At 37.8% G+C, this 21,186-nt stretch overlaps 1 protein-coding gene across 7 annotated transcripts in view; it reads left to right on the top strand.

Annotated features, from left to right (window-relative positions):
* The window catches only part of NUMB (NUMB endocytic adaptor protein), a 181,391-nt gene that overhangs the window by 75,665 nt on the left and 84,540 nt on the right, over positions 1 to 21,186 (top strand). For 5 of the 7 annotated variants that reach the window (XM_032405522.1, XM_032405517.1, XM_032405524.1 and 2 more), the window contains exon 3: positions 329 to 413. The exons of the other annotated variants lie outside the window; for them this stretch is intronic. The gene's annotated coding sequence lies outside the window, so the exon portion shown is untranslated. The remainder of the gene's footprint in view (positions 1 to 328; positions 414 to 21,186) is intronic. 7 annotated transcript variants of the gene reach the window in all.

Here is a 21,186-nt window from a genome sequence, read left to right as displayed (position 1 = left end):
TTTCTTTGTGTGTATACAGTATTTCATATTTCAAAGATTCAGTAATTTACCTCTTAGGCATTTGACTTGTATCCAGGGGAATTATTTATTAGAATTAGAGGAGGTGTGGTTATACATTAGTGTGTGGATTTTATAGTTTCTGTGGTAACTTGGAGTGGTCATCTTTCTTATATCATTAGAATAAAGTCCTGTTTTCTGGGGGAAATTGAGGACCTCCTCTTTGTATTTTGTATACTTATGTTTTGTTTGGAATTACTCTATCAGTGCAATGCAGCAATTATGTTACTAACAACAATTTTGTGAGATGTTTATTATTCTCATTTTACAGATGAGGAAACTGAGGCTTGGTGAAGTTACGAAACTTGTCCAAAGTCACACAGCTTGTAAAGGGCACAGCCAAGATTCAGAGCCAGGTCTGTCCAACTTCAAAACTCTTAATTATAGCCATGAAACTTTGAAATAGCTGTTAAGTATCAACCTATGATAAGTTGTATTGCTATTAATACTGCTTAACTATTGTTAACTGTTACTGATAATTTTTTTAATGGTGAGTTTTTTGTCTATGATAATTTTATGTATCTTTTAAATATTGTGAAAAGAGGTGTAACATAGTAATTGAGGGTCTGGGCTCTGGAGACAGGCTCCTGGGTATGAACCCCTAAGCTTTTCCACTTACTTGTGTGACATTGGGAAAGTGACTTAACTTTTTCTGTACCTCAGTTTTCCTGCCTGTAAAATGGTGATAGTAATATGATCCACCTGGTAAAGTTGTGAAGATTAAATTATTTAATATATACAAAAGCACTTAAAACAGTGCCTGACATATAGTAAGCATTCAATAAATGTTAGCTACTGGTATTATCATCTCCTAGCAGTTAGTAAAACAAATGATTGTTACTTCTAATTCTATTAGGAATTTGAATAAGGAAAGTTTAAGCAGCAATATAAGATATCACAAAATTCACATAAACCGAAATTAAATTTGAGTAAGTTAGACCTAAGGAAGATCATACATTTGATCAATTTTAGATCTATGGTAGAGCAAACTGGACAACTGCTTATGGATCTCACACGTAGAAGTATATTTTATGTATGAGGATTGTACATAGGTCCACTATAGATACCCTATGAGCCCCATATGATCATTGTATTATGAATGTGTTTTGTCTGTTTTCCTCTTATAGATGCAATTTATATTCAGAATAAATGTTTACATTTTTAGGTGGCTTTTAAGGAGATATTTTGGCAGTGTTCACATATAATTACCAAGAACCAAAACCTTATGTGTTATGTAAAATGTTAGCAACATTTCATCACTTGCAGGAGTAGTTACCAGAACTTAACATTGTGTTGAATGTGCACACTGATTGTTCTTTGAACCAGTGGGGCCACAGCACATTCAGCTAGAACTCAGCCGTGTACTGATCATATACTCTTCACTCATACTTCTTTATTGCAACTGTAAGAATTCTGAAGTGCCATATCCACTATTACTACAATTCAGTTAAAATATCTGTGATTAGTGACTAAGAAGTTTATACCAATTGCAAAAATACCCATAAATGGTAGTAATTTAGTCAAGGTATGCAAATATTCCAAAGCTATAATTTTAAAATGGGACTTGCCTTGTAGGGCACCTGGGTGCCTCAATCACTTAAGCGTCTGACTTCGGCTCAGGTCATGATCTCAGGGTCCTGGGATTGAGCCCCGTGTCGGGCTCCCTGCTCAGCAGGGAGTCTGCTTGTCCCTCTCCCTCTGCCCCTTTCCCTGCTTGTGCTCTCTCTCTGTCTCTCTCCCAAGTAAATAAATAAAATCTTTAAAAAAATAAATAAAACGGGACTTGCCTTGTATATGAGCCCAAGATTTCTGTAACTTTTTTTTTTTTTTAGAGATCTTTGTAACTTTTAATGTACACATGCATTTAATTCTCTTTATTTCATGATACTGAGTCTTACTATCCTTGAACATGGTATGTCTTTCTAGTTATTTAAATATTTAAAAATATCTCTCAGTAAAGTTTTTTCTTTTTCTCCGTAAATCTCTCTCAGGTCTTCTCTTTGAATGATTAGATATCATATTTCTTATTACTATCATAAATAGTGTATTTTTCCTCTTTTGTTTTTCCTTTCCATTTCTATTTGCTGATGTAAGCTTTTTTGGTATATAATACAGATCTATGTTCAGTCACCTTATTAAATTATTTTATTAAAATACTGTGAATGCAAATTGTGTCTTCCTTCCCAGTAGTTACATCTTTTCTTTTTTTTGCCTTACTGTGCTAATTAGGAATTCCAGTACAGTATTCAATACAAGTGTTAATAGTGGGCATTCTTATGTTGCACTTAATTTTTAAAAGCAAGTGCATCTTATGTTTCACTATTAAGGATAGTGTTTACTGTAGATTTTTGATAGATGCTCTATAGGTTAAAGACATTTCTTTTTTTTTTATTTTTTAAAGATTTTATTTATTTGACAGATAGAGACATAGCGAGAGAGGGAACACAAGCAGGGGGAGTGAGAGAGGGAGAAGCAGGCTTCCCGTGGAGCAGGGAGCCTGATGCAGGGCTCGATCCCAGGACCCTGGGATCATGACCTGAGCTGAAGGCAGACGCTTAACGACTGAGCCACCCAGGCGCCCCGTTAAAGACATTTCTGTTGCTAGTTGGCTGAGATGTTTTTTGTTTGTGAAGATCGAGTATTAAATCTTACCACTTTTTCTATACTTGTGAGAAGATCATATGGTTGTCCTTCCTTATTCTGTTAAGGTGGTGAATGGCATTTATAGGTTTTCTTATGTTGAATTATCCTTGCATTGCTGGAATGAACCAAACTTAATATGATGGTCTTTTTTTATATGCAAGTGGATTTAGTTTATTAGTATTTCATTTAGATTTTTGCATCTAAGTGCATGGGTGATATTGGCCCATAATTTTATTTCTTATGTTATCTTTGATTTTGGTATTCAGATTATAGCAGCCTCAAAGAATGAGTTGGGAACTATTCCTTTCCTTCCCCTGCCTCCCCTAAGGATTTATATAAGACTAGAATGATCTGTTTCTTGAAAGTTTGGTCGAACTTCTGTTCCAACTGTCTGGGCTTAGTATTTTTTGAGGAGGTATGTATTCAGTTTTCTAAATGGTCTTTTAAAAATTTCTGTTTCTAGTTAGGGCAGTTTTTAGAAAAAAAATTTTCTTTTTTAGGAATCCATCCATTTTGTCTGTATTTGGCATAAAGTTGTTCATTCTTTTCTTATCTTTTAAATTTCTGCTTAGTATTTCTCTTTTTTATTCCTAATATTTTTTGTGACTTCTGTTTTCCTTCATCAGTCTTATTAGAGGGTTTATATATTTTCTTAGCTTTATCAAAAACCAGTGCTTGACTTTGATTTTCTTTATTATATGTTTTCTCTTTTTTTATTAATTTTTGACCTTTCTCCTTTACACACTTTTTTTTTTTTTAAGATTTTATTTATTTGACAGAGAGAGACACACAGCGAGAGAGGGAACAAGGAGGGGCAGAGGGAGAGGGAGAAGCAGGCCTCCTGCGGAGCAGGGAGCCCAATGTGGGGCTTGATCCCCGGACCCTGGGATCATGACCTGAGCTGAAGGCAGACACTTAACGGACTGAGCCACCCAGGTGCCCCTCCTTTACACACTTTTTAAGTGAAAAGCAGAATCTATGGGGCGCCTGGGTGGCTCAGATGGTTAAGCGTCTGCCTTCGGCTCAGGTCATGATCCCAGAGTCCTGGGATCGAGTCCCGCATCGGGCTCCCTGCTCCGCGGGAAGTCTGCTTCTCCCTCTGCCTCTCTCTCTCTCTGTCTCTCATGAATAAATAAATAGAATCTTTAAAAAAAAAAAAAAAAAAAAAAAAGAAAAGCAGAATCTAACATTAGGGTATCTCATATTTTCCAAGGACAGGATTTCAGTAGGCTGTGGGAACAGCTGGACCCAGGGGCTTACAGTGCTACCAGGACCTTCTTTCTTTTTCCTTTGAGTCTTCTTTTCCTCTTGTTGTCCACTGGCTTTTCTACTATTCAGTCTACATGGCAGAAAATGGTGATAGTGAACCTCTGAATTTGATGTCAGTTCCAACTTTGTGTGCTCTTGATTCTTCCAGGGAATTCAGATTTTTCCATCTGGATCACTTCTTTCTTTTTGGAGATTTTTTTTCTTTAGAATTCTCTTTAATGGGATTTTCTGTAGTAAACTCTCAGCTATTTTGTCTGAAATCTATGTCACTTTTTTTGGATAGATATTTCATTAGGTATAAAATTATGGGCTGGCAGTGTTTTTGTAATCATTGAAAGAGATAATTCTTTCCATTGTTGCTATTGATAAATCAGCTGCCTAATAATTATTCATTTAAGTGAATGTGTTATGTTTTGTTTTGTTTTTACATCTTGCTTCTTTTGATCTCTTTATTTTTTGGTTTTCTGAAGTTTCATATGCTGTGTCTAGGTATAGATTTCTTTTTTTTATCCTGTGTGAGGCTTTTACTGTGAATTGCTTATTTTCCCTGGAAAAAATATTTGTGGTTCTTCTTTGAGGCCCAGGAAGGAAACACATTGCTTCAAGAGGATATATCTTTAGTTTTTTTCCCCCCAGATATCGCAAGGTACTGCAATTTGGTGACTAAATTTATCCTTTGAGGTTTTGGACCACCCTATTGGGGTGACTTTGGATTGCAAATATGTGTCTGGGCCTGCTTTTCTTTACAACCTCTTAGGAATCCTTGTTCTCTTCTGCATCCGGAAGACAAATTTCCTTGTCCTTTGGTGATGAAGGGGTGGCCTGGGTTTACTTTTCCTGTTCAGTCTTTTCCTGAGCATGAAACTTTTGGATGGGGGGGTCCCAGCTTTATGGAGAAAGGATCTCTTGTTAGATTTTCCATTTGGGGTGGGTCTTATTCTTTGATTTCTCTTCTCTCCCAAGAGATTATCAAAATTAAAGCTTAATTTGTGAGTTAGGCAGATGTATACAAGATAAAAACAATTTCATTATGCCACTTATCTGTTTGAGTTTCTGCTTTCTCATAGATTTTGGTCTGGTTATTCCTTTATGATCTTGTCAGCTCTTCAGTGCTTTTAATATTTTTTGCAATAAAATTTTACCCATCACTTTTAGCTGTTTTCAGTGAGAGAATTGGGTGAATAATCTAGCCTAGTATGTTACTGGAAGTGGAATTTTATTCAAATTTCTTTGGGTTTTCTTTTTTCTTTTTCTGATTCCTTCAGATAGATGCTTAATTCACCACTTATTAGGCTTTTTTCTAACATAAGCATTTTTTTAAAAAGATTTTTATTTATTTATTTATTTGAGAGAGAGAGAGAGAGAGAGCAAGCCGGTGGGGGAGGAGTAGAGGGAGAGGGACAAGGAGACTCTGCACCGAGCTTGGAGCCTGATGTAGGGCTCGATCCCACAACTTGAGATCATGACCTGAGTTGAAACCAAGAGCCAGATGCTCAATTGACTGAGCCACCCAGGTGCCCCTCTAATATAAGCATTTAAAGCTATACATTTATAAGTAGTTCATAAGGTTTGAAACGGAATATTTTCAATGTTATTACTATTTTTTTAGAGGGGGAGGGGCAAGGTAGGGTTGGGGAGAGAGGGAGAGAGAGAGAGAATCCCAAGCAGGCTCCATGCTAAGTGCAGAGTCTGATGCAGGGCTTGATCCCACGATCCCTAGATCGTGACCTGAGCTGAAATCAAGAGTTAGACACTTAACTGACTGAGCCACCCAGGCGCCCCTAATTATTTTTAACTATATATATTTAAGGTTTTTAATTTGCTATTATAATTTTTAGTTATACTTGCTTTTTTAAATCACAGCCTATGATCCACAAGTCCACAAGTCAGTCAGCCAGTTTTGAAATACGTGGATTTTAAAAGATTTATCTTTTTATTATATTTAACATACCTTTCAAAAAACCCAGGATTTTCAATTTGGATCACAAAGCAAGACTCAACTCTGCGCTGTATTATAAGAGATGTACAGAATGATTTAGAAAAGCTAAAAATAAAGGGAAAGGCAAAAATATGCAAGGCAAATGAAAACAGTAAGAAAGCATGTTGCTCTGTGAACATTCTTTCTGGGGGCTTTTTCTCCCCTTCCTGATCACAGACTTTAGTGAATAACCAATATTCCATATCACTGAGATTTTTTGAGATTCTTGGAAGACTGGTTTTACATTAATAACTGAATGGTCATTTTTCTTCTCCTCCCCCGTCTTTCCTTCTCCTCTTCCTCTTTTCCTTACACTTTAATATCTCTGAACTGGGATCCATCTCTCATATTGGTATGCATCTTATTACTGGTGATACTTCACAATTAAGGAACAATTAATTAATTTTGGCAGCATTTTTTCCTTAGTGCAACATATCCTGCAATCTCTGGTATCTTAGTTTTGGTGAAATATACATTTTTACGTATATATCATGACACTTCATTCCACCCCATCCCCTGCTTGAAATGCTCCTCTTCTTTGTCTTTCCTATCCTATGTTTATATCATTCAAGACCTTAAGGATGGGGGTGCCTGGGTGGCTCAGCCTGTTAAGTGTCTGCCTTTGGCTCAGGTCATGATCCCCAGGGTCTTGGGATTGAGCCCCACATTGGGCTCCTTGCTCAGCGGGGAGCCAGCTTCTTCCTCTCCCTCTGCCTCTCCGCCACCCAGCTCGTGTTCTCACTCACTCTGCTCTCTTTCAAATCAGTAAGTAAAAAATCTTAAAGACCTTAAGGGTGGAAATAATCTTTAGTTTCTCATCCCGGTACCTGTTGTTCCACCACCTAGCATAATATATTGTTGGACACAGTGTTTAATTAACAATTAAGAGAAGTGTGTACATATAATGAATCATAGCATGGGCTGTGACATATTTGTATTAGTGACCAATTTTCTTAGCTTGTTGGTAAGAGGAGATAAATACCTACGTTTTGGATAGAAAGAACAGAATCCAATGATTCCTACATTAAGCAAGTTAGAGAATTCATTGGATCAATGCTTAGTCATTTGGTGATGTTCAAGAGTTTAACCAATGAAACAAAAAAAAAAATTACAAAATATAAACACTGTGAAGGAAATAAAAAGAGTAGTACAATACAGAATAACAGAGAATGGCATTTAGAAAGAGGAAGAAAGAAGGGCTTCATCAGCGAGAAGACATTTAGGTTGAGGACTTGATTAATGAGTGAAAGAAGTTGTTGAAGGGACTGAGAGAAAAGCATTTCAGACAGAGGGAAATAGCACGCCCAAAGTGGGAAAGAGCTTTCAGTTAACTGAAAGGCTCATAGTTGGTGGAGAGTGTCACCTCAAGGTAAGAGAGGCAGGCAGGTATATTAAGCTGTACCTTAATATGCTAACATTTACTCAGCATTTGTGGTGTTCTGGGTACTGTTCCAAGCACTTTTTCTTAGGCAATGTGAATTATTCTGCCATACTGACTTCTCAAATGCTGAGAGTTTGGATCGAATTTGAAGATGCATTAGAAAGCCTTGGAACTATTATGCAGTGCTATGATCCATTTTACATTTTTAAAGATGACATTGGCTACTTTGTACACAGTTGATCAGAAGGAGGCATATACTAGTCAGGTAAGAGGCAAAGTTGTTTTGGACCTTGGTTCTGATGGTGGAGATAAAGAGCAGTGGACCGATTTAAGATAATATTTTACAAGTCTTATGTTAATGTCTTGGATAAGGGGAGAGGATTGTGAGGGAAAGAAAAGAGATCCCAGAGGGTTAAAGAATTGAAGAGATGATGTGTGTAGATAATATGTGAAGTTATTTGTCAGTTAAAGGGGAGCAGAGCTGTTTTTAACCTTCTTATTTCTGTAATTTTTCCAGTGACATTTCTGTCTCTCTCTTTTAAATTCTTGGAACCAAATATATTTTTATTCTAGTCTGCCTCTCCAGATTCCAGCACCTTTTTCTCATCCCACACTTAACAGATGCTTAGAGGAGGGAAGTCAGTGTAAAAGTAGGATAGCATTCTCAGCAATTCTGCCCTTTTTAATCAGGATGTTCCTTGCTAAATCGGTCCTTGCTATATCAGAGGAAAACCATTTTGTTTTATAAGTAAATTAAGGTTTAATTCTTGAAGGAACACCATCTTAATGAAGTCAGTTATGTGTATTTGTATTGTGGGGTTAGGGGTGATGTTATTATTATTATTTTTTTGTCGTATGTATTTTTATGTTAAGTCTTAACATGCCTTAAAAGGTAAAGGTGATTATAGCTGAATCGCAAATTCAGTTCACCAATTGTTTTCTCAATTGAAAGGCAAGAGATCAACTAAAAGATAAAATTGGTTGTGTAACTAACTGAAAGACAAAGTTCTTGGAAGAGATAGCTTTAAAAAAAATGTTTCTTAAATATTACAGATTCAAATTTTGAAGCCACCTTTGACTGCAGTTTCAAGTAGACAGGTGTTCTTTCCTCATTTTATGACGCTCTAGTTTTTCCTTACTATCTTTCAAGAGTGAATAAAGAAGCCACATATCAAAACCAAAGAAAGAATTTTGTGGACAAGATGAGTGGGAAGATTAGAATGAAGGCAGAAACTGAAAATTAAAGTCAAATGGTAGATAAGGATCACGAAATACTGTTTTAATCCACGGTTCTTAAGTTTTGGGTAGTTACATTATCCTTTGAGATTCTGATGAAAGTGGAACAATCTGGCCCTGGAAAGTGCACTGACACATGCACATTCAGATTTGTACATAATCTTAGGGCATTGCTAAATCTAAAGAGCATGTACGATTCATGATGCCCTGGTCAAGAACACATGGTCTAAATGGCAATCAGGGCTGGAAGTATGTGGCTGGAGAGTTTCAATATTCAAACTGTGACAGTGTTCCCTTCTCAAATACCAGTCTTTAGGACAGCCAAGATTAATTTGTTGTTTTTAAACCTCTGGTGTGACAGCTGATTAAGCAAAACAATTTTTAGTTTTAGCTATTGAAAAATTAGAATAATCTGCTTTTAAAATTTTTTCTTTGAAAATGCCGTAGATGGCAGAGTTTTCTGAAATAAGGCAGTATTGTATATTCAGGATACCCGAACATAAATAGCCTACTAAAAAAAGTTGAACCGGAATATAAACAAATTTCAAATTCACCAATACCTATGTATATATAGGAACTAAATGAATGTTTCTTTTGGGAAGTTGGTTTAAAAAAAAACAAAACCATCCCTTTGTTCTTTCCACCTTTACATGAATTTAATTTGTAAATTATTTTTTATCACAAAACTGAACTTTTAAAATGAATTTTATTAATCCTGTAAGTTTAGTATTGGGCATTTTTATTTTACTGTTGGTGATGAAGCTGTACTTTCTTTTTTTTTTTTTTTTTAAAAGATTTTATTTATTTATTTGACACAGAGAGAGAGAGAGAGGAATCACAAGCAGGCAGAGTGGCAGGGAGCGGCAGAGGGAGAAGCAGGCCTCCCGCAGAGCAGGGAGCCCGATGCGGGACTCGATCCCAGGACCCCGGGATCGTGACCTGAGCCGAAGGCAGACGCCCAACGACTGAGCCACCCAGGCGCCCCGAAGCTGTACTTTCTTGCTGTTCATTTGGCTCAGCTCTTAAGTGGAACACTGAGCCAGTGATGCAACTTAATAGGTTATAAATTCTTTCCTGGTAGGCAAATTATGCCAGTTAGACCAATATTTAATGTAATCCAGAATTCTTAGGATTCATTGATCGAATAGGAGATTGACTAGATGACCTACACTGAATCCTTTGGCCATGGAGTCTAGGATTCCTTACATATTTTTTTTTTTACTTACTTGATGAAATAAAAGGATTTTGGGGGTGCCTGGGTGGTTCTGTTGGTTAAGCATCTGCCTTGGGCTCAGGTCATGATCCTGGGCTCCCTGCTCAGTGGGGAGTCTGCTTCTCCCTCTCCCCCTCCGCCTCCCCCCTGCTCATGCTCTCTCTCTCTCACTCACTAGCTCGTGCTCTCTCTCTTTCAAATAAATAAAATCTTTAAAAAAATTTTTAAAAAGGATTTTTCTTCATTCTAGGTGTCATAACTTGAATGCATGTTACACATCATAAATAGAAATCAAAGAAAGAAAATTTAAAAATGAAATACTTTATGCATGTGGTACAATATTCTACTTTAAGGTAATGGTGGTTTAATATGGTATTTTTAGCTTAAATTTTAGTGAGTGAACCAAAAAAATGTTTTTGGCAATGGACAGTCAGTCTATTTTTTTTCTCATAACTTTCCCTGTAGAATTCTGGAATACAAATGTGAGGAATAATACAGAATTATATATATTCACATTCAACCATCTTTGTTCAGAGAATGGTAAAATAGTTAAAAGCAATTAAATTAAATTTAAATTTAGGTTCTCTTTGCTATACTACTCAGTGAGTTTCTTCTCTATAGCATTTTTGTGCCTCCCATAGTATGAGCATGCCATGTGGTTCTAGTGCTAGGTAGATGCTTTTCTCATGGCATAGCTCCTAAGCATAAGCCAGCGACTTCAACTATGTTCAGTTGAAAATAGCAAACTGTTCTATACCAGAAAAAAATCCCTGGTTGTGTTGGATTTATTGCAAGATAGTGTTATACTTTATGGATAATATGAGGTATTCCCAAGATAATTTTGAATTTATGTGATTTCTGCTTTTAGTGCTATGTTTGGAATAACTCTGTGATATTAGTCTCCTGAAAAAAGAAGTTTAGCTAATCTAAGGAAATATATGAGTTTACTAATTTTTTTCAGGTGTTCAAAATGGTACCCATAGTTTTATATTTTAGTTTATATATTGTTACATTTGGAGCTAATTAGTAGTGTTGTAAAAATTAGAGTAATTTTTACCATTTTGGCTAACTTTGTTCTTTTGTTTGTTTTTCTTATAAGGAAACAATCTTAAATGTCAGGGTCAAATTTCCTATGTGTTTTTTATATCTCTTATATATGTCAAATTCGTGCTGTAGTTTTGGGTTGTTTTTTTTTTTTCTTTTTTTTTTTAAAGATTTTATTTATTTATTTGAGACAGAGAGAATGAGAGCACATGAGATGGGGGAGGGTCAGAGGGAGAAGCAGGCTCCCTGCCGAGCAGGGAGCCCGATGCGGGACTCGATCCAGGGACTCCAGGATCATGACCTGAGCCGAAGGCAGTCGCTTAACCAACTGAGCCACCCAGGCGCCCTGTTTTTTTCTTCATAGTAAACTTTCTAAAGCATACTCCTGTCTTGTCCACTCTTCCTTATAATTTATATATGAGAGGGGCCTAAAGTTAGAGGTGTACTTGTGACTATAGAACAGAGAAAAGCAACAAATATAATTTAGGAGGGAAAAAACTTTAGAAAGAAAGCATTCGCATTCCTCTAAGAGTTCTAACTCTAAAGGCCATTCAAAAGCCTCTGGGGCATTCCAGATTTGGCTGGACAGACTAAATATCAATGACTTTATTCTTTTTAATAAAAGTGAGACTTAACTTTTATAACTACATGTGATTTTTCTTTTTTTTTTTTTTAAGATTTATTTATTTATTTGAGAGAGAGTGAGAGAGCACAAGGGGGAATGGCAAAGGGAGAGAGAATCTGAAGCAGACTCCATGCTGAGTGGAGCCCCACTGTGGGGCTCAATTTCACAACCCTGAGATCACGATCTTGAGCTGAAACCAAGAGTCTGTCGCTTAACCGACTTTACCACCCAGGCATCCCAGTGATTTATTTTCTTACTCTTTGTTAGATGTCTCTTAATTATGTGTGTGTGTGTATCTATATTTCTACACTTGCCACCTCTATCCTCAGTTTCAGAAGGGATTTTGCATGACTTGCTTTCCACCTAATTAAAATTATAAAATAGTTGATATATCCAAAAGAATATAGTGTAGGGTATAGAGCATAATGAAATGAAAACTTATGCATCTACTACTCAGTTTAAGAATTAGAACATTACTTAACATTTGCATTATAGGGATCCCAGAAGGAAAAGAGAGAGAAAGGGGGACAGGAAATTTATTTGAAGAAATAATAGCTGATGGCTCCCCAAATCTGGGAAAGGAAACAGAAATCCAGATCCAGGAGGTACAGAGAGCCCCCAACAAAATCAACACAAGGAGGTCCACATCAAGACATATCGTAATTAAAATGGCAAAAAGTAGTGATAAGGAGAGAATTTTAAAAGTAGGATGAGAAAACAGCCACATACAAGGGAAACCCTGTAAGGCTGTAAGCTGATTTTTCATCAGAAACTTCTCAGACCAGAAGAGAGTGGCATGATACATTCAAAGTGCTAAAAGGAAAAAAAAAACAGCCAGTGGAACAGAATAGAGAACTTAGAAATGAACCCTCAACTCTATGGTCAACTAATCTTCGACAAAGCAGGAAAGAATACCCAATGGGAAAAGGACAGTCTCTTCAACAAATCAGGCTGGGAAAATTGGACAGCCACATGTAGAAGAATGAAACTGGACCATTTTCTTACACCATACACAAAGATAAACTCAAAATGATGAAAGACCTAAATGTGAGATAAGAATCCGTCAAAATCCTAGAGAACATAGACAGCAACCTCTTCAACCTCAGCTGCAGCAACTTCTTGCTACACACGTCTCCAAAGGTAAGGGAAACAAAAGCAAAAATGAACTATTGGGACTTCATCAAGATAAAAAGCTTATGCACAGCAAAAGAAACAATCAACAAAACTAAAAGCCAACCTACTGAATGGGAGAAGATATTTGCAAATCACATCAGATAAAGGGCTGGTATCCGGGGCGCTCATGTGGCTCTGTTGGTTGAGCATCTGCCTTTGGCTGAGGTCGTGATGCCAGGGTCCTGGGATTGAGCCCTGCATCGGGCTCCCTGCTCATGGAGGGCCTGCTTCTCCCTCTCCTCCCCACTCATGCTCTCTCTGTCTCGCTCTCTCTCAAATAAATAAGAAAATCTTAAAGAAAAAAAAGGGGCTAGTTATCCAAGATGTATAAAGAACTTACCAAACTCAACACCCAAAAAACAAATAATCCGGTCAAGAAATGGGAAGAAGACATGAACAGACATTTCTCCAAAGGAGACATATACAAATGGCCAACAGACACATGAAAAAATGCTCAGCATCACTTGGCATCAGGGAAATACAAATCAAACTGTAATGAGACACCACCTCACATCAGTCAGAATGGCTAAAACTAACAAGTCAGGAAACAACAAATGTTGGTGAGGATGTGGGGAAAGGTGAACCCTCTTATGCTGTTTGTGGGAGTGCAAACTGATTCAGCTACTCGGAAAACAGTATGAAGGTTCCTCAAGCAGTTAAAAATAGAGCTACCCTCTGACCTAGCAATTGCACTACTAGGTATTTACCCCAAAGATACAAATGTAATGTTCCAAAGGGGCACATGCACCCCAATGTTTATAACAGCAATGTCCACAATAGGCAGCAATGGAAAGAGCCCAGATGTCCATCGACAGATGAATGGAAAAAGAAGCTGTGGTGTATGTACCTATATACAAGAATACCGTTTACATCGACGTGGATGGAACTGCTGGAGGGTATTACGCTGAGCAAAACAAATCAATCAGAGAAAGACAATTCTATGTTTTCACTTATATGTGGAATATAAGAAACATTGCAGAGGATCATAGGGGAAAGGAGGGAAAACTGAATGGGAAGTCATCAGGGAGGGAGACAAACCATGAGAGACTCTTAACTATAGGAAACAAACTGAGGGTTGCTGGATTGGAGGTGGGTGGGGGAATGGGGTAATTGGGTGATGGGCATTAAGGAGGGCACATGATGTGATGAACACTGCATGTTATACGCAATTGATGAATTATTGAAGTCTACACCTGAAACTAATGATTTACTATATATTGGCTAATTGAATTTAAATTAAAAAGAGAGAGAGAGAGAGGAAAAAAAAAAAAACCAGCCAAGAATACTCTTTCTAGCAAGGCTGTCATTCAGAACAGAAAGAGAGAGAGTTTCCCAAACAAAAGTTAAAGGAATCCATGATCACTAAACCAGCCATACAAGAAATATTAAATGGGGATGTGAGGGCGATCTGGCTGCGACATCTGTCACCCCACTGATCGCCAGGGTTGATTTGGCTGATCTGGTTGGCTAGGCGGGTGTCCCCTTCCTCCCTCACCGCTCCATGTGCGTCTCTCCCAAAGCTGCGTGCTCAGTCGAAGAGGACAACCCAAGGGTATACAAGTAGCTGCACCCCCCCCCCCACTAGAACCTCCAAACAAGCTCTCAAGAAATATTAAATGGGAGTCTTTGAGTGGAAAGGAAAGACCATAAGCAGGAGTAAGAAAGTAGGAAGCACCAAAGCAGTGAAATTAAGTATATCTATAAAAATCAGTCAAGGGATTCACCATATACCTAAAACATGGTGGGGGGTGGGTAGTAAAGAATGGGTTTAAACTTAAGTGACCATCAACTTAATATAGACTGCTATGTGCCTAAGAGGTTATATACAAACCTAATGGTAACAAATCAAAAAGCACTAGTAAATATACAAAAAATAAAGAGAAAGGAATCCAAGTATATGGCTAAAGAAAGCCAGCAAATCGTAAGAGAGCAAGAGAAGAAAGGAACAGAGAAAACTACAAAAGCAGCCATAAAATAAGTAACAAAATGGCAATAAATACATACCTATCAATAATTACTTTGAATGTAAATAGACTAAACACTCAAAAGACATAGGGTGACAATGCATTAAAAAACAAGACCCATTTATATGCTGCCTATAGGAGACTCATTTCAGACCTGAAGACACATGCAAATCGAAAGGGAAGGGATAGGAAAGCATTTATCATGAAAATGGAAGTGAAAAGAAAGCCAAGGTAGCAATACTTATGTTGGACAAAACAGACTTTAAAACAAAGAATATAACAAGAGGGGTGCATGGGTGGCTCAGTTGGTAAAGCATCTGCCTTCGGCTCAGGTCATGATCTCCAGGTCCTGGGATTGAGCCTCGCATCAGGCTCTCTGCTCAGTGGGGAGCCTACTTCTCTCTCTCTCTCTCCCTCTGCCCCTCCCCACTGCCCGTCCCCACTGCTCATTCTCTCTCTCTCTCTCTCTCTCAAATAATAAAAAAAAAAATCTTAAAAAAAGAATGTAGCAAGAGACAGAGAAGGACACTACATAATCATAAAGGGAATAATCCAACAAGAAGATATAACAATTTTAAGTATTTATGAGAGCACTCAAATACATAAAGCAGCTAATAACAAATATAAAGGAAGTAATCAGTAGTAATACAATAATAGTAGGGGACTTTAACATTCAACTTACATCAATGGATAGATCATCCAAACAGAAAATCAATAAGAAAACAGTGGCTTTGAATGACACATTGGACCAGATGGAACTGACAGATATATTCAGAACATTCTATCCTAAAAGAACAGAAAACACATTCTTTTGAAGTGCACATGGAACATTCTCCAGAATATATCACATATTAGGCCACAAAACAAGTCTCAACAAATTAAAAAAGCTGAAGTCATACCATGTGTCTTTTCTGACCACAGTGCTATGAAACTAGAAATCAACCAAAAAAAAAAAAAATCTGGAAAAAAATACAGATACATGGAGGTTAAATAACATGCTACTAAACACTGAATGGGTCAACCAAGAAGTCAAGGAGGAAATAAAAAAATACATGGAGACAAATGAAAACAAAAACACGATGGTCCAAAATCTTTGCGATGCAGCAAAAGCTGTTTTAAGAAGGAAGTTTATAGCAATATAGACCTACCTCAAGAAGCAAGAAAAATCTCAAACAACCTAACCTTATATCTTAAAGAGCTAGAAAAAGAACAAATGAAACTCAAAGCCAGTAGAAGGAAGGAAATAATAAAGATTAAAGCAGAAATGTATGAAATAGAAACTAAAAAAACAACAGAACAGATCAGTGAAACCAGGAGCTGGTTCTTCAAAAAGATCAACAAAATTGATAAACCTTCAGCCAGACTCATCAAAAAAAAAAGGGGGGGGAGGACTTAAACAAAATCAGAAATGAAAAAGGAGAAATAACAATAACACAGAAGGGCGCCTGGGTGGCTCAGTTGGTTAAGCAACTGCCTTCAGCTCAGGTCATGATCCTGGAGTCCTGGGATCGAGTCCCGCATCGGGCTCCCTGCTCAGCAGGGAGTCTGCTTCTCCCTCTGACCCTCCTCCCTCTCATGCTCTCTGTCTCTCATTCTCTCTCTCTCAAATAAATAAATAAAATCTTTAAAAAAAAAAAATAACACAGAAATACAAAGGACTATAAGAGAATATTATAAAAAATTATATGCAAACAAATTGGAATACCTAAAAGAGATGGATAAATTCCTGATACATATAACCTCCCAATACTGAATCAGGAAGAAATAGGAAGTTTGAACAGACCAATTACCAGCAATGAAATTGAATCAGTAATAAAATACTCCCAAGAAAAAAAAGTCCAGGACCAGACAACTTCACGGGTGAATTCTACCAAACAGTTAAAGAGGAGTTAATACCCATTCTTCTCAAACTATTCCATAACACAGAAGAGGAGGGAAAGCTTCCAAATTCATTCTGTGAAGCCAGCATTACTCTGATACCAAAACCAGATAAAGACACTGCAAAAAGAACTACAGGCCAATATCTCTCATGAACATAGACGCAATAATCCTCAACAAAATATTAGCAAATCCAACTGAATACAACAATACATGAAAAAATCATTCACCACGATCAAGTTGGATTTATTCCTGGGATGCAGGGGTCCTTCAATATTCGCAAATCAATCAACATGATACATCAACAAGAGAAAGGATTAAAAAAATGATCATTTCAATAGATGCAGAAAAAGCACTTGACAAAGCACAACATCCATTCATGATAAAAACTCTCAACAAAGCAGGTTTAGAGGGAACATACCTCAGCATATAAGAGGCCATATATGGAAAAACCCAGAGCCAGCATCATACTCAATGGTGGGAAACTGAGTTTTTCCCTTAAGATCAGGAACAAGACAAGGATGTCTACTCTCACCACTTTTATTCAACACAGTATTGGAAGTCCTAGCCACAACAATGAGACAAGAAGAAGAAATAAAAGGCATCCAAATTGGTAAGGAAGAAGTAAAACTTTGACTCTTTGCAGATGACATGATTTTACATATAGAAAACTGTAAAGATTCCACCAAAAAACTACTGGAACTGATAAACGAATTCAGTAAGGTCATGGGATACAAAATCAATATGCAGAAGTCCTTTGCATTTCTATACACTAATAATGAAGCAGCAGAAAGAGAAATTAAGAAAACAGTCCCCTTTAGAATTACACTAAAAATAATAAAATACCTAGGAAAAAACTTAACTGAGGACATGAAAGACCAGTACTCTGAAAAGTTTAAATACACTGATGAAAGAAATTGAAGATGACACAATGCAACAGAAAGGTATTCCATGCTCACAGATTACAAGAACAAATATTGTTAAAATGGCCACACTACCCAAAGCAACCTACAGATTTGATGCAATCCCTATCAAAATACCAACAGTATTTTTCACAGAACTAGAACAAATAATCCTAAAATTTGTATGGAACCACAGAAGACCCTGAATAGCCAAAGCAGTCTTTTTTTTTTTTAATTGTTTATTGTTATGTTAATTACCGTACATTACATCATTAGTTTTTGATGTAGTGTTCCATGATTCATTGTTTGCGTATAACACCCAGTGCTCCATGCAGTACGTGCCCTCCTTAATACCCATCACCATGCTAACCCATCCTCCACCCCCCTCCCCTCTAGAACCCTCAGTTTGTTTTTCAGAGTCCATCGTCTCATGGTTCGTCTCCCCCTCCGATTCCCCCCTCTTCATTCTTCCCCTCCTGCTATCTTCTTCTTTTTTTTTTCCTTAACATATATTGCATTATTTGTTTCAGAGGTACAGATCTGTGATTCAACAGTCTTGCACAATTCACAGCGCTCACCATAGCACATACCCTCCCCAGTGTCTATCACCTAGCCACCCCATCCCTCCCACCCCACCCCCCTCTCCAGCAACCCTCAGTTTGTTTCCTGATTAAGAATTCCTCATATCAGGGGTGCCTGGGTGGCTCAGTTGGTTAAGCGACTGCCTTCGGCTCAGGTCATGATCTTGGAGTCCCTGGATCGAGTCCTGCATCGGGCTCCCTGCTTGTCAGGGAGTCTGCTTCTCCCTCTGACCCTCCCCCCTCTCATGTGCTTTCTCTCTCTCTCATTCTCTCTCTCTCAAATAAATAAATAAAATCTTTAAAAAAAAAAAAAAAAAAAGAATTCCTCATATCAGTGAGGTCATATGATACATGTCTTTCTCTGATTGACTTATTTCGCTCAGCATAACACCCTCCAGTTCTATCCACATCGTTGCAATGGCAAGATCTCATTCCTTTTGATGGCTGCATAATATTCCATTGTATATATATACCACATCTTTAACCATTCATCTGTCGATGGACATCTTGGCTCTTTCCACAGTTTAGCTATTGTGGACATTGCTGCTATAAACATCAGGGTGCACGTACCCCTTCGGATCCCTACATTTGTATCTTTGGGGTAAATACCCAGTAGTGCAATTGCTGGATCATATGGTAGCTCTATTTTCAACTTTTTGAGGAACCTCCATACTGTTTTCCAGAGTGGCTGCACCAGCTTGCATTCCCACCAACAGTGTAGGAGGGTTCCCCTTTCTCCGCATCCCCGCCAACATCTGTCCTTTCCTGACTTGTTAATTTTAGCCATTCTGACTGGTGTGAGGTGGTATCTCATTGAGGTTTTGATTTGGATTTCCCTGATGCCGAGTGATGTTGAGCACTTCTTCATGTGTCTGTTGGCTATTTGGATGTCTTCTTTGGAAAAATGTCTGTTCATGTCTTCTGCCCATTTCTTGATTGGATTCTTTGTTCTTTGGGTGTTGAGTTTGATAAGTTCTTTATAGATTTTGGATACTAACCCTTTATCTGATATGTCATTTGCAAATATCTTCTCCCATTCTGTCGGTTGTCTTTTGGTTTTGTTGACTGTTTCTTTTGCTGTGCAAAAGCTTTTTATCTTGATGGAGTCCCAATAGTTCATTTTTGCCCTTGCTTCCCTTGCCTTTGGCGATGTTTCTAGGAAGAAGTTGCTGCGGCTGAAGTCGAAGAGGTTGCTGCCTGCGTTCTCCTTTAGGATTTTGATGGACTCCTGTCTCACATTGAGGTCTTTCAACCATTTGGAGTCTATTTTTGTGTGTGGTGTAAGGAAATGGTCCAGTTTCATTCTTCTGCATGTGGCTGTCCAATTTTCCCAACACCATTTCTTGAAGAGACTTTTTTTCCATTGGACATTCTTTCCTGCTTTGTTGAAGATGAGTTGACCATAGAGTTGAGGGTCCATTTCTGGGCTCTCTCTTCTGTTCCATTGATCTATGTGTCTGTTTTTTGTGCCAGCACCATACTGTCTTGACGATGACAGCTTTGTAATAGAGCTGGAAGTCCGGAGTTGTGATGCCGCCAGCTTTGCTTTTCTTTTTCAACATTCCTCTGGCTATTCGGGGTCTTTTCTGGTTCCATACAAATTTTAGGATTATTTGTTCCATTTCTTTGAAAAAAGTGGATGGTATTTTGATGGGGATTGCATTGAATGTGTAGATTGCTCTAGGTAGCATTGACATCTTCACAATATTTGTTCTTCCAATCCATGAGCATGGAACGTTTTTCCATTTCTTTGTGTCTTCCTCAATTTCTTTCATGAGTATTTTATAGTTTTGTGAGTACAGATCCTTTGCCTCTTTGGTTAGATTTATTCCTAGGTATCTCATGGTTTTGGGTGCAATTGTAAATGGGATTGACTCCTCCTTTTCTCTTTCTTCTCTCTTGTTGTTGGTGTATGGGAATGCCACTGATTTCTGTGCATTGATTTTATATCCTGCCACTTTACTGAATTCCTGTATCAGTTTTGGGGTGGAGTCTTTTGGGTTTTCCACATAAAGTATCATATCATCTGCAAAGAGAGAGAGTTTGACTTCTTCTTTGCCGATTTGGATGGCTTTTATTTCTTTTTGTGTCTGATTGCTGTGGCTAGGACTTCTTTTTCTTCTTTTTTTTTAAAGATTTTATTTATTTATTTGAGAGAGAGAATGAGATAGAGCATGAGTGGGGGAGGGTCAGAGGGAGAAGCAGACTCCCTGCCGAGCAGGGAGCCCAATGTGGCACTCGATCCCGGGACTCCAGGATCATGACCTGAGCCGAAGGCAGTCGTTTTACCAACTGTGAGCCACCCAGGCGCCCATGGCTAGGACTTCTAATACTATGTTGAGTAGCAGTGGTGAGAGTGGACATCCCTGCCGCATTTCTGACCTTAGGGGGAAAGCTCTCAGTTTTTCCCCATTGAGAATGATATTTGCTGTAGGTTTTTCATAGATGGCTTTTATGATATTGAGGTATGTACCCTCTGTACCCTCTGAAGAGTTTTGATCATGAAAGGATGCTGTACTTTGTCAAATGCTTTTTCTGCATCTATTGAGACTCTCATATGATTCTTGTTCTTTCTTTTGTTAATGTATTGTATCACGTTGATTGATTTGCAGATGTTGAACCAACCTTGCAGCCCAGGGATCAATCCCACTTGGTCGTGGTGAATAATCCTTTTAATGTACTGTTGGATCCTATTGGCTAGTATTTTGGTGAGAATTTTTGCATCCATGTTCATCAAGGATATTGGTCTGTAATTCTCCTTTTTGATGGGGTCTTTGTCTGGTTTTGGGATCAAGGTAATGCTGGCCTCATAAAACGAGTTTGGAAGTTTTCCTTCCATTTCTATTTTTTAGAACAGTTTCAGAAGAATAGGTATTAATTCTTCTTTAAATGTTTGGTAGAATTCCCCTGGGAAGCCATCTGGCCCTGGGCTTTTGTTGGGAGATTTTTGATGACTGCTTAAATTTCCTTAGTGGTTATAGGTCTGTTCAGGTTTTCTATTTCTTCATGGTTCAGTTTTGGTATTGATACATCTCTAGGAATGCATCCATTTCTTCAAGGTTATCTAATGTGCTGGCATAGAGTTGCTCATAATATGTTCTTATAATTGTTTGTATTTCTTTGGTGTTGGTTGTGATCTCTCCTCTTTCATTCATGATTTTGTTGATTTGGGTCATTTTTCTTTTTGATAAGTCTGGCCAGGGGTTTATCAATCTTGTTAATTTTTTCAAAGAACCAGCTCC

This window comes from Phoca vitulina, unplaced genomic scaffold (assembly GCF_004348235.1).
Source record: "Phoca vitulina isolate PV1807 unplaced genomic scaffold, GSC_HSeal_1.0 scaffold7, whole genome shotgun sequence".
NCBI lineage: Eukaryota > Metazoa > Chordata > Mammalia > Carnivora > Phocidae > Phoca > Phoca vitulina.
The sequence above is the reverse complement of the archived record's forward strand: the minus strand, read 5'-3'. Positions and strand labels throughout refer to the sequence as shown.